At 38.7% G+C, this 7,621-nt stretch overlaps 1 protein-coding gene across 1 annotated transcript in view; it reads right to left on the reverse strand.

The window, feature by feature from the left end:
- The window catches only part of LOC106903212 (sema domain, immunoglobulin domain (Ig), transmembrane domain (TM) and short cytoplasmic domain, (semaphorin) 4D), a 39,004-nt gene extending 36,208 nt beyond the window's left edge, over positions 1 to 2,796 (reverse strand). The window contains exon 1 of the mRNA XM_088010901.1: positions 2,659 to 2,796. The gene's annotated coding sequence lies outside the window, so the exon portion shown is untranslated. The remainder of the gene's footprint in view (positions 1 to 2,658) is intronic.
- Between the last annotated feature and the right edge of the window lie 4,825 nt (positions 2,797 to 7,621).

Consider the following 7,621-nt stretch of genomic DNA (forward strand, 5'->3'; position numbering starts at 1 on the left):
GCAAGGAGCCGTGACATCTCTACACCAAAGGCCTTTTTAGATCGGCAAATTGCATTTGGAACCTGAACGTGGTATGTGCTCTCCACTTGAGCTGGATCTCCTCCAGGCAGGGCAGATTTTAATGCACCCAGTTTGTAAAAAGAGTGAAAGTCTGACAAACGGCCAGAGCTTGGCCCGAGACTTAAAGCAGGCATCCAAGCAAATAAATGCTCACATAAAAAAAACAAACAAAAAAGTCATTTTTGCACAAAGTTCAGATCTAAAAGAAGGCATTCAGTGAGACCGCCTGCAATCTGCATTCATTTCAAATGAGAACTATGGAGATAGGTCAGCCTGTTTGTGATTTCATGCAGACTGTTCTGAGTTAATCCATACACTTGAATTTTATGGGTTCAATCTGTACTTAGTTTTTCTGCAACAGTATTCAAACAAATCGAGAAGAAATGCATTAAAATTACATGTTTCATATGCAATGAATCCACCCATTAAAAAAGCAACAACAAAAAAACAGGTCAAGTGACAGTTCAGATAAAACCATGCCAAATTCAGTTACACCGAGCACTTTCTGTACATGTGAAAGCAAAAGACCGAGAAAGACAAAAAAAAAGTTGTTTACAACTGTAAATGATTAAAATCTGCTTAACCAACAAAGCCCACACACAACTGGCTATCATCATAACAGAAAATCTGAAACCTGCCAAAACAGCAAGAAGCTTACAACATAAACTCTACCCTGAGGGGGAAGTTTAAGTGACAGATAGAAACGCCTGAACCGCTCATCGGCATGCAGCCCAGGGTTTAATGATTTGTCTGCTGCTGGTGAATGATCACACAGCAATATCCTGTTCTGGCTGGCTCTTCGACCCCCCCCCCTCCCCCCTTACCGCCCGCCACTCCCTGCCTTAGGGTCCGCCTGACACGACTCTGGCTCGCTCGACTGCCAGCCAGCCCGTCAGATTGACAAGATCCAGGTTTCTGCCCCTATGTCTGACGTGACCCAACTGAGGACCTGTGGAATCAGGGCCAACGAGGCAGAAGAATTAGTTATTGAGCTCAAAAGGGAGGGGCATGTCAGCGCCGATGGATTCTGGCGAAACGATGAGTGAAGATGACAGCGAGGCGGGGCAGTAAATGGCACCAACAACAAACATGGGGGAACAGAGGTTTAGAAGAAACAACCGCTGTATTTAAGGGAGAAATCATCATAGCCGTCATGTTCAAATGTTCAAATATTCATAATCGGTCATGAGATGTAAAGTAAACCAGTACTGTACTATACAGGAGGTGCTTTAAAGCTCTAGAGAGGAGCTTTTAACCGTTTCAGACATTTTACTAGCTTTTGAGAGAGTATGAAAGCAGCAAAAGTTATGCAAAATCTGCAAATTGATAAAATAGTCGAAGTGCGTGGTAAAAAGTTTTTGACACCCCAGAGTGCATTTTTGTTACACACAATGTTTCTGACAAAGATCATTTGAGTGGTATAAAACCGTTTTTCAAATAATACATTTATTAAGGGTTAATAAATTATTCATGCCAAGTTAGCCCAATGTGACAAAGTTATTGTCCTTATCACGAAATCATGACTTGTGATAAACTCATTTCCTAAAATTGAATTTTAAAAGCTGTACCCATGTCTGATGAAGAATGTTAAGGTTGTCATTTTGCATAAAAATACAAAGGCATCAGCCATAATTTGAATCAGGACGTCAGAAAGCCAGAAATTTGGCAAAAAAGCCTGGTCAAGACAAATCAATCTTGACCAGATTGTTTCTGTAACACTGTAATAATAATATGCTTCATTCTACAATCAAAACAGAACTTAGGCAAAGCTATTATGACAACTTGTGCTTCACTGTAAAAATGTCAAAAGGAAGCAAAAGAATAAATATAATGTCACACCAACCAAAAACAAAGAGCAAATGAGACTGAAAGCAGCTCAATAAACTATTACTACTCAGACGAGATAAGCGTCCAGGTGAGACGTTCACAGCTAGACCCACAAATATGCTCCAGTCTCACTGAAATGAAGCTGAAAAGTTGGAAATAAACAGACTGAGACACAACAGTGTGCTTTTCATGCATTTCTTTACGTGATGGTATCTGAGACGCCATCCTAGCCCTTCAAATAAACTGTGGTTATGTGGCTGGGCTTCAGCGCTGTCAGTAAATGGGCTTTTGTTATTGCAATGAAAGAGCACCCTTGATTTATGCATGCCAAGGGTAAGAACCCCTGAATGACCTCTGGGTGGCAGAGTGGCATTTTTGAAGGTGAAGGAGATGTTTAATCTTTAAATGGGTGATTTATTCTGACGTTATTCGCGTTTCAAGGGGAGTGACCACAAAAAGCGCTCTCTTAACATGTTTATTTCGTTACAAATTATTGTGCGTGTGGGGTTTTTTTAACCACGGGAAATTAGTGGTGAAAGTTTCCGCAAAACAACAAACACATAATATAAATAAAGTGCTATTTTTCTCTCTTTGAGCCTCTGTTGGAAGTTTGGGCGAGAGCGCGTAACAAGTGCAGCTGAGAACTCCGCGGCAGCACGATGCAGTGCGGTACATGGGCAATTTCTGGAAAGAAAACTCTGTGGTACTTTACCAAACTACACCTTCATAGACTTAAGCTTCTTCGGTACGGCACAAGAAACTGGTACTCACTGTGTGGAAGGCGTCCCCTTTTTTTTTATTGAAGACAAAACGCGGCAACAGCTTGGAGAAATAAAAGTTTGGTTCGTCGGTGTCTCTCAGCTCAACAGCATGGCGGCGGCGGCGGCGGCGGCTGGGACCACAGACTGAATTCAAAACTCTCCGGGCTGTGATATCAACAGGCCGGGGGGGAGGGCGCAGGAGGAGACGGTGTGACGCTGCTGCTGCCTGCTGCTGCCGAGAAACAAACAAAAATGTACTTCACTTAAACATAACCATGGATTGTGCATACAAAATACCGACATTGTTTAACTTTAATTGAAAACGCTGCATTTAACTGTGAAAACTATCTGTAAAATATATTTTTACTACTTGCTATTATTATAAAGGACATTATATTCTTGAAAAAAAACAACCTGAGTAAAAACTGCTCCAAAACATCGAATTAAATCGATACCTATTTACAGCCATCATTGAACGAAAAAGTAAGTTTCTTAGGGCTGTGAGGATTGGAGGATCTTGCTGCTGCTGCATGGCAACTGTGCCAACATTAAGCCCCTCATTAAAAAGGCAACAAACCAAAACAACTCGAATGACCTGCTGCTGATAAATGTAATTTACTAGAATAAAAATCTTACCTTAAATGAATCAACTTCATATTAGCAATTGCATCTGGTGAGTACAAACTGACCTGCACCTAAGAGAAGCAGGTCACACCAGAACATCCTGTCAATCAAACAGCAGCTACCAAACCCCAAAAGGACTGTCAATAGGACACTAGTCCAGCTCAGTGGTAAAGTTTCCAGTCTTCCAGGACACATAACTGTTTTAAATGTTTGAAAGAATAAACAAAAAGAAGATGGTTTGATAGATGCCATTTTTGTAAAACTAAAAAAAAAAGAAACAAATATGTGTCCTCTGGTTATTTGAATTATCTTGAATGCATCTTCTATTCTTCTCCTCAGGTGGTTTCACAACCATTCACACCTTGAAACATGAAACTGAAACACGTGAGTCTCATTAGCAAACATCTCACAAGTAACGACTCAAACACCTAACAGGATGGAGAGAGGTGAAGAGGGGTCAAATTGTGTGATTACCCAATCGATGATTTATGAGGCCAGGATTCCTTACACAAGATCTGAAGTGAAGAAAGTTTTTGAATGTCACTGGAAACATCTCAGACGAAAAACAGAAGTCCAGCTGCCTCTGTCTTAAACACTTAAAATCGCTGGATTAGAAGTAAATCTTCAGTCAACTGAACTGTACAAGCTGCAAGTTCTAACCAGTGCTATTGCCCATACTGTAGAATTTACCTCCTTCTTATCTCACTTTACTAACTGTATTAAATGTAGAGCAGATCTGAGAATAGGATGAAATTACCTGAAATTTCTACACCACCGGCTCTTTGGAACTACAGAGGAAGTACAAAGCAAGAGGCATGCAACCTCTGGCTACTCATTTCAGCTTAGTAACATGTAGTTAGTTTAAAAATGCCAAATATATAAATAAATTCACCAGCTACAGACCTAGCCACCTTAATTATCGACATTATTGGCAATATTGACAACAGAGTTGGCTTTAGAAATAAAACATGATAGCAGTCTTCTTTTATTCAGATATAATGGAGTACTGTAATAAGGGCAATATGTGCTAAACAGCATACATTCAGATTAATGCATTAATAATATCAGGCCTTATCTCGAAATTTTCTCTTTCCAACTTCATCTGTTATTTTATGTTTGCGTCATAGAACTATCACTTGCATCGTGGTCTGTGTGTAGAGCAGTTTACTCATGAGAGCAGATAAAGGAGAGCAAACATTAGCAACATTATTGTGGAATTTTAGTATTCCCCTAAAAAATTTTCTCATTTGCAAACAAGCCTAAAATATTTGGTATCGTCTCACTTGAGTGGAACGGATCTCGGATCTCTGTGGCTCCTCTGGTTGATTTGTTATGGCTGTCCTGGTCCAGCCTGTCACTACAGATGGACAGCTGTGCCTTGGCAGGTTTGCGATTGTGTCATATTCTCACTGAGCATTCCTGCTGTTGCCCTTGGTTTAAACATTATTGACTGGTTTTATTAGATTTTATTTAAGGGCGACAGAGTCAAAGGGGATGAATGCAATGCACATCACACTTTTTTATTATTTCCCTTGTGAAAGCATCTTCGACACCATGCAACGTTTTCCTTCTGCTTCACCAACACGATCACATGAAGCCTAAGTAGAATAAATAAACTTTGTGGTTTAAATGTAAAAAAAATAGTGAGAAAGATCAAGTAGAATAAATACTTTTTTATTAGAGTAGCAGGAAATTTAGATCTGTGGGGATTTCTAAAGCTGTCTATTCACTTCCTTATAATTTGCATTGCATCTACTGTTCTACATTGGCGCCACAGTTGCAGACCTGACATATAATTACTTACCTTAAACTGTCTACAGAGCACTCTGTAGGTATAGCACGATTGAGTTTAAAAGGTCACAGTGCAGGGTCAAAGGGTACAAAACGTTTTCCTAAAGGACAAGTGAGCTAAAACATGGAGGAGGGAAAAAAAAGAAAAAACAGACTGACTCTTGTCTCGTTCTGGAGGGCAAACGAGGAGGAGGGAGAGGGGTTATCCACAGCACTGAGTGCAATACAATACCATCTTTGAGTAAAAGTCAGATTACTGCTGGTAGAGGACACAACAGTGTCACAGTCTACCTCTGGGGCTGCTTTGTGGGCTTGCGGGACAACCTGTCCAGTCTTAGCTGCGATAACTTTTTTCTGGTCTTAAACACAACAAATAAATAGGCCGTACTCTTAAATGTGTTAATGTTGCCAGACATAAGCAGCTGCAGTTTTTAAACTGTTTAGTTTCAGAAAAGCCCTTGATGATTTGAGAACTGAGACTTAAAGGCCAGCTGCAGTTAAAAAGGGGATGGCAAGTGCTGCCTGAAATGAATACGAAAAGCAGCTGGGTTTTATCTTCACTCACCCTGTGACATGTGCTGGGAAGGGAAAACAGGAAACTTGGGAATTTGTTCTGAAACCTTAGCGAAACACTGGTAATCCGATGATTTGTTGCTTAAACAGCTTTTAAGACATCAACATGACAGTTTGTTGCCCTTTGCAATTCTTTGTCGTCACTTTTCACTTCAGTTTCTGTCGCTCTTTCTCCAAACTCCAAACTGTTACAGGTTGCAAACAGCAGCAGACACAATGACTTAACGATAACACGGTGTTAAACCTCATTTAAATGCTGGTTTAGATAAGAGGGTTGCATGAGTTCACCTTTGGAAGAGCATTTAGGGAGTGTCAGCAACATTCAAGCGCACAATGGATCTGGAAAGTAATGCAGTAAGGTGTGGATTTCCAGTGTAGGTATATCATCTACATGCCGGAGCTCTTCAGAGACATCTAGTTGGATATATTTAGATTCCCCAGTGGGTGTATCCATGCTGCAAGGCAGACCACAATTATTCACAACACTGAAAGAGAACCAGTGCTGGTCTGGGGTCAGTCAAGAGGAGCGTGCATGTTTGTCAACTGGCATGGAGCAGGATTAACACCACAAGGGTCAAAGGTCGAGCCGTTCTGGACTACTTAGAGAAATTTGTAAACCAGAACTGGAGTTTTAAGTAAAAAAAAAAAAAATCCTTGATATTGAACTTAAAATAACAACACCAGGCTTATATTATCTAAATCTTTATATGTAATACAAACTACCAGCAATGTTCAGAATGTACAACTTTAAACAGATGAAAAACATGTTTGTCACAGAACTGAATGGGCAGCGATTTTGGTTTGAGAGAAAGTAAACTCATGATTTAACGTTGATTTAAAGACAAAAAATTAAAAAAATATTAATACAAAAAGTTTTAAATGTTTTGCTTTGTCAAATTTGCCCTCAGAGAGTATTGTTAGAGGCATTCACACCCGGTGCCTCGTGAGCTTCCTGCTCTTGATCCTCGCTCTCAAATGTTTTTTGTTTGCTTTTTTGTTGGATAAATGAAGTTTTGAATACCGATTTGTCTATTTTATGCTAATTATTTTTAATTGCTGAGTGTTTTTGACTGATTTGTGTGCAGCTGTTAATATTACACCAGTTCAATAACCCTTCAATTCTTTTTATTGACTTACTTTTACACAACTTTCCAGAGCTTCAATCCAACACTTGAATATGGGATTTTCTGGATAGATAAATGTTTTTCTTTTTATTTAGCATCATAAACTGAATTTGACTGCACTGTAATATAACTAGGACTGAATTGGGATGAACGGGTTTTAATTAGCTTATATTTGGATTCTATTATATTGATTTATGAATTGAACATGTTTATCTTGTCTAATAAACTATGCATTATGAATTGGTAATATCTGAAAACGAAATGAAATGGGACCATCCCAGAATCTTCTCTTCTATTTATTTATTTTAAACATGGAATAAAGAACATACATATATCCCCCAAAAAGTCTAAATAAAGATTTTGAACAGATAATTCTCATAATGACTCTTACAAGCGTAATTTAGAGAGATAGATGCACTGTACATATCCTTCAAGAAGGAATGTGAGGATTACGTCATCTATTATACCTATTTTTAGAACAAAATTAACAAAACCTGTAAAAAAAAAAAAGATTTCCAGGAAATAGTTTTCTAACAAAGCGTGACAAAACACCACCATCCAGTGGTAAAAAGGAGTAAATACAACTCATTGAAGACTTCAAACGACCTACAGAAATTATGCAGTTACTTTATACAATTGCACTTCTTTTCTACACAGTCACAATGAACAACGTTTGAAGTGAGTGGAAATATATATTTTTATTTATCCAACAATAGAAGATAATTTAATGCTTGAAGAAAAACATACAAAAAACATACAAACAAACAAAATCTGTTGGATTTCTGGACATGTAACGAAATAATAATAATAAAAAAAATAGAGATTGCCCAGTTTCTCTGTAAAATTTTGGGGGACAAAAGC

Source organism: Poecilia mexicana, unplaced genomic scaffold, assembly GCF_051168715.1.
Source record: "Poecilia mexicana isolate PSO_F unplaced genomic scaffold, ASM5116871v1 scaffold_12, whole genome shotgun sequence".
Lineage (NCBI taxonomy): Eukaryota > Metazoa > Chordata > Actinopteri > Cyprinodontiformes > Poeciliidae > Poecilia > Poecilia mexicana.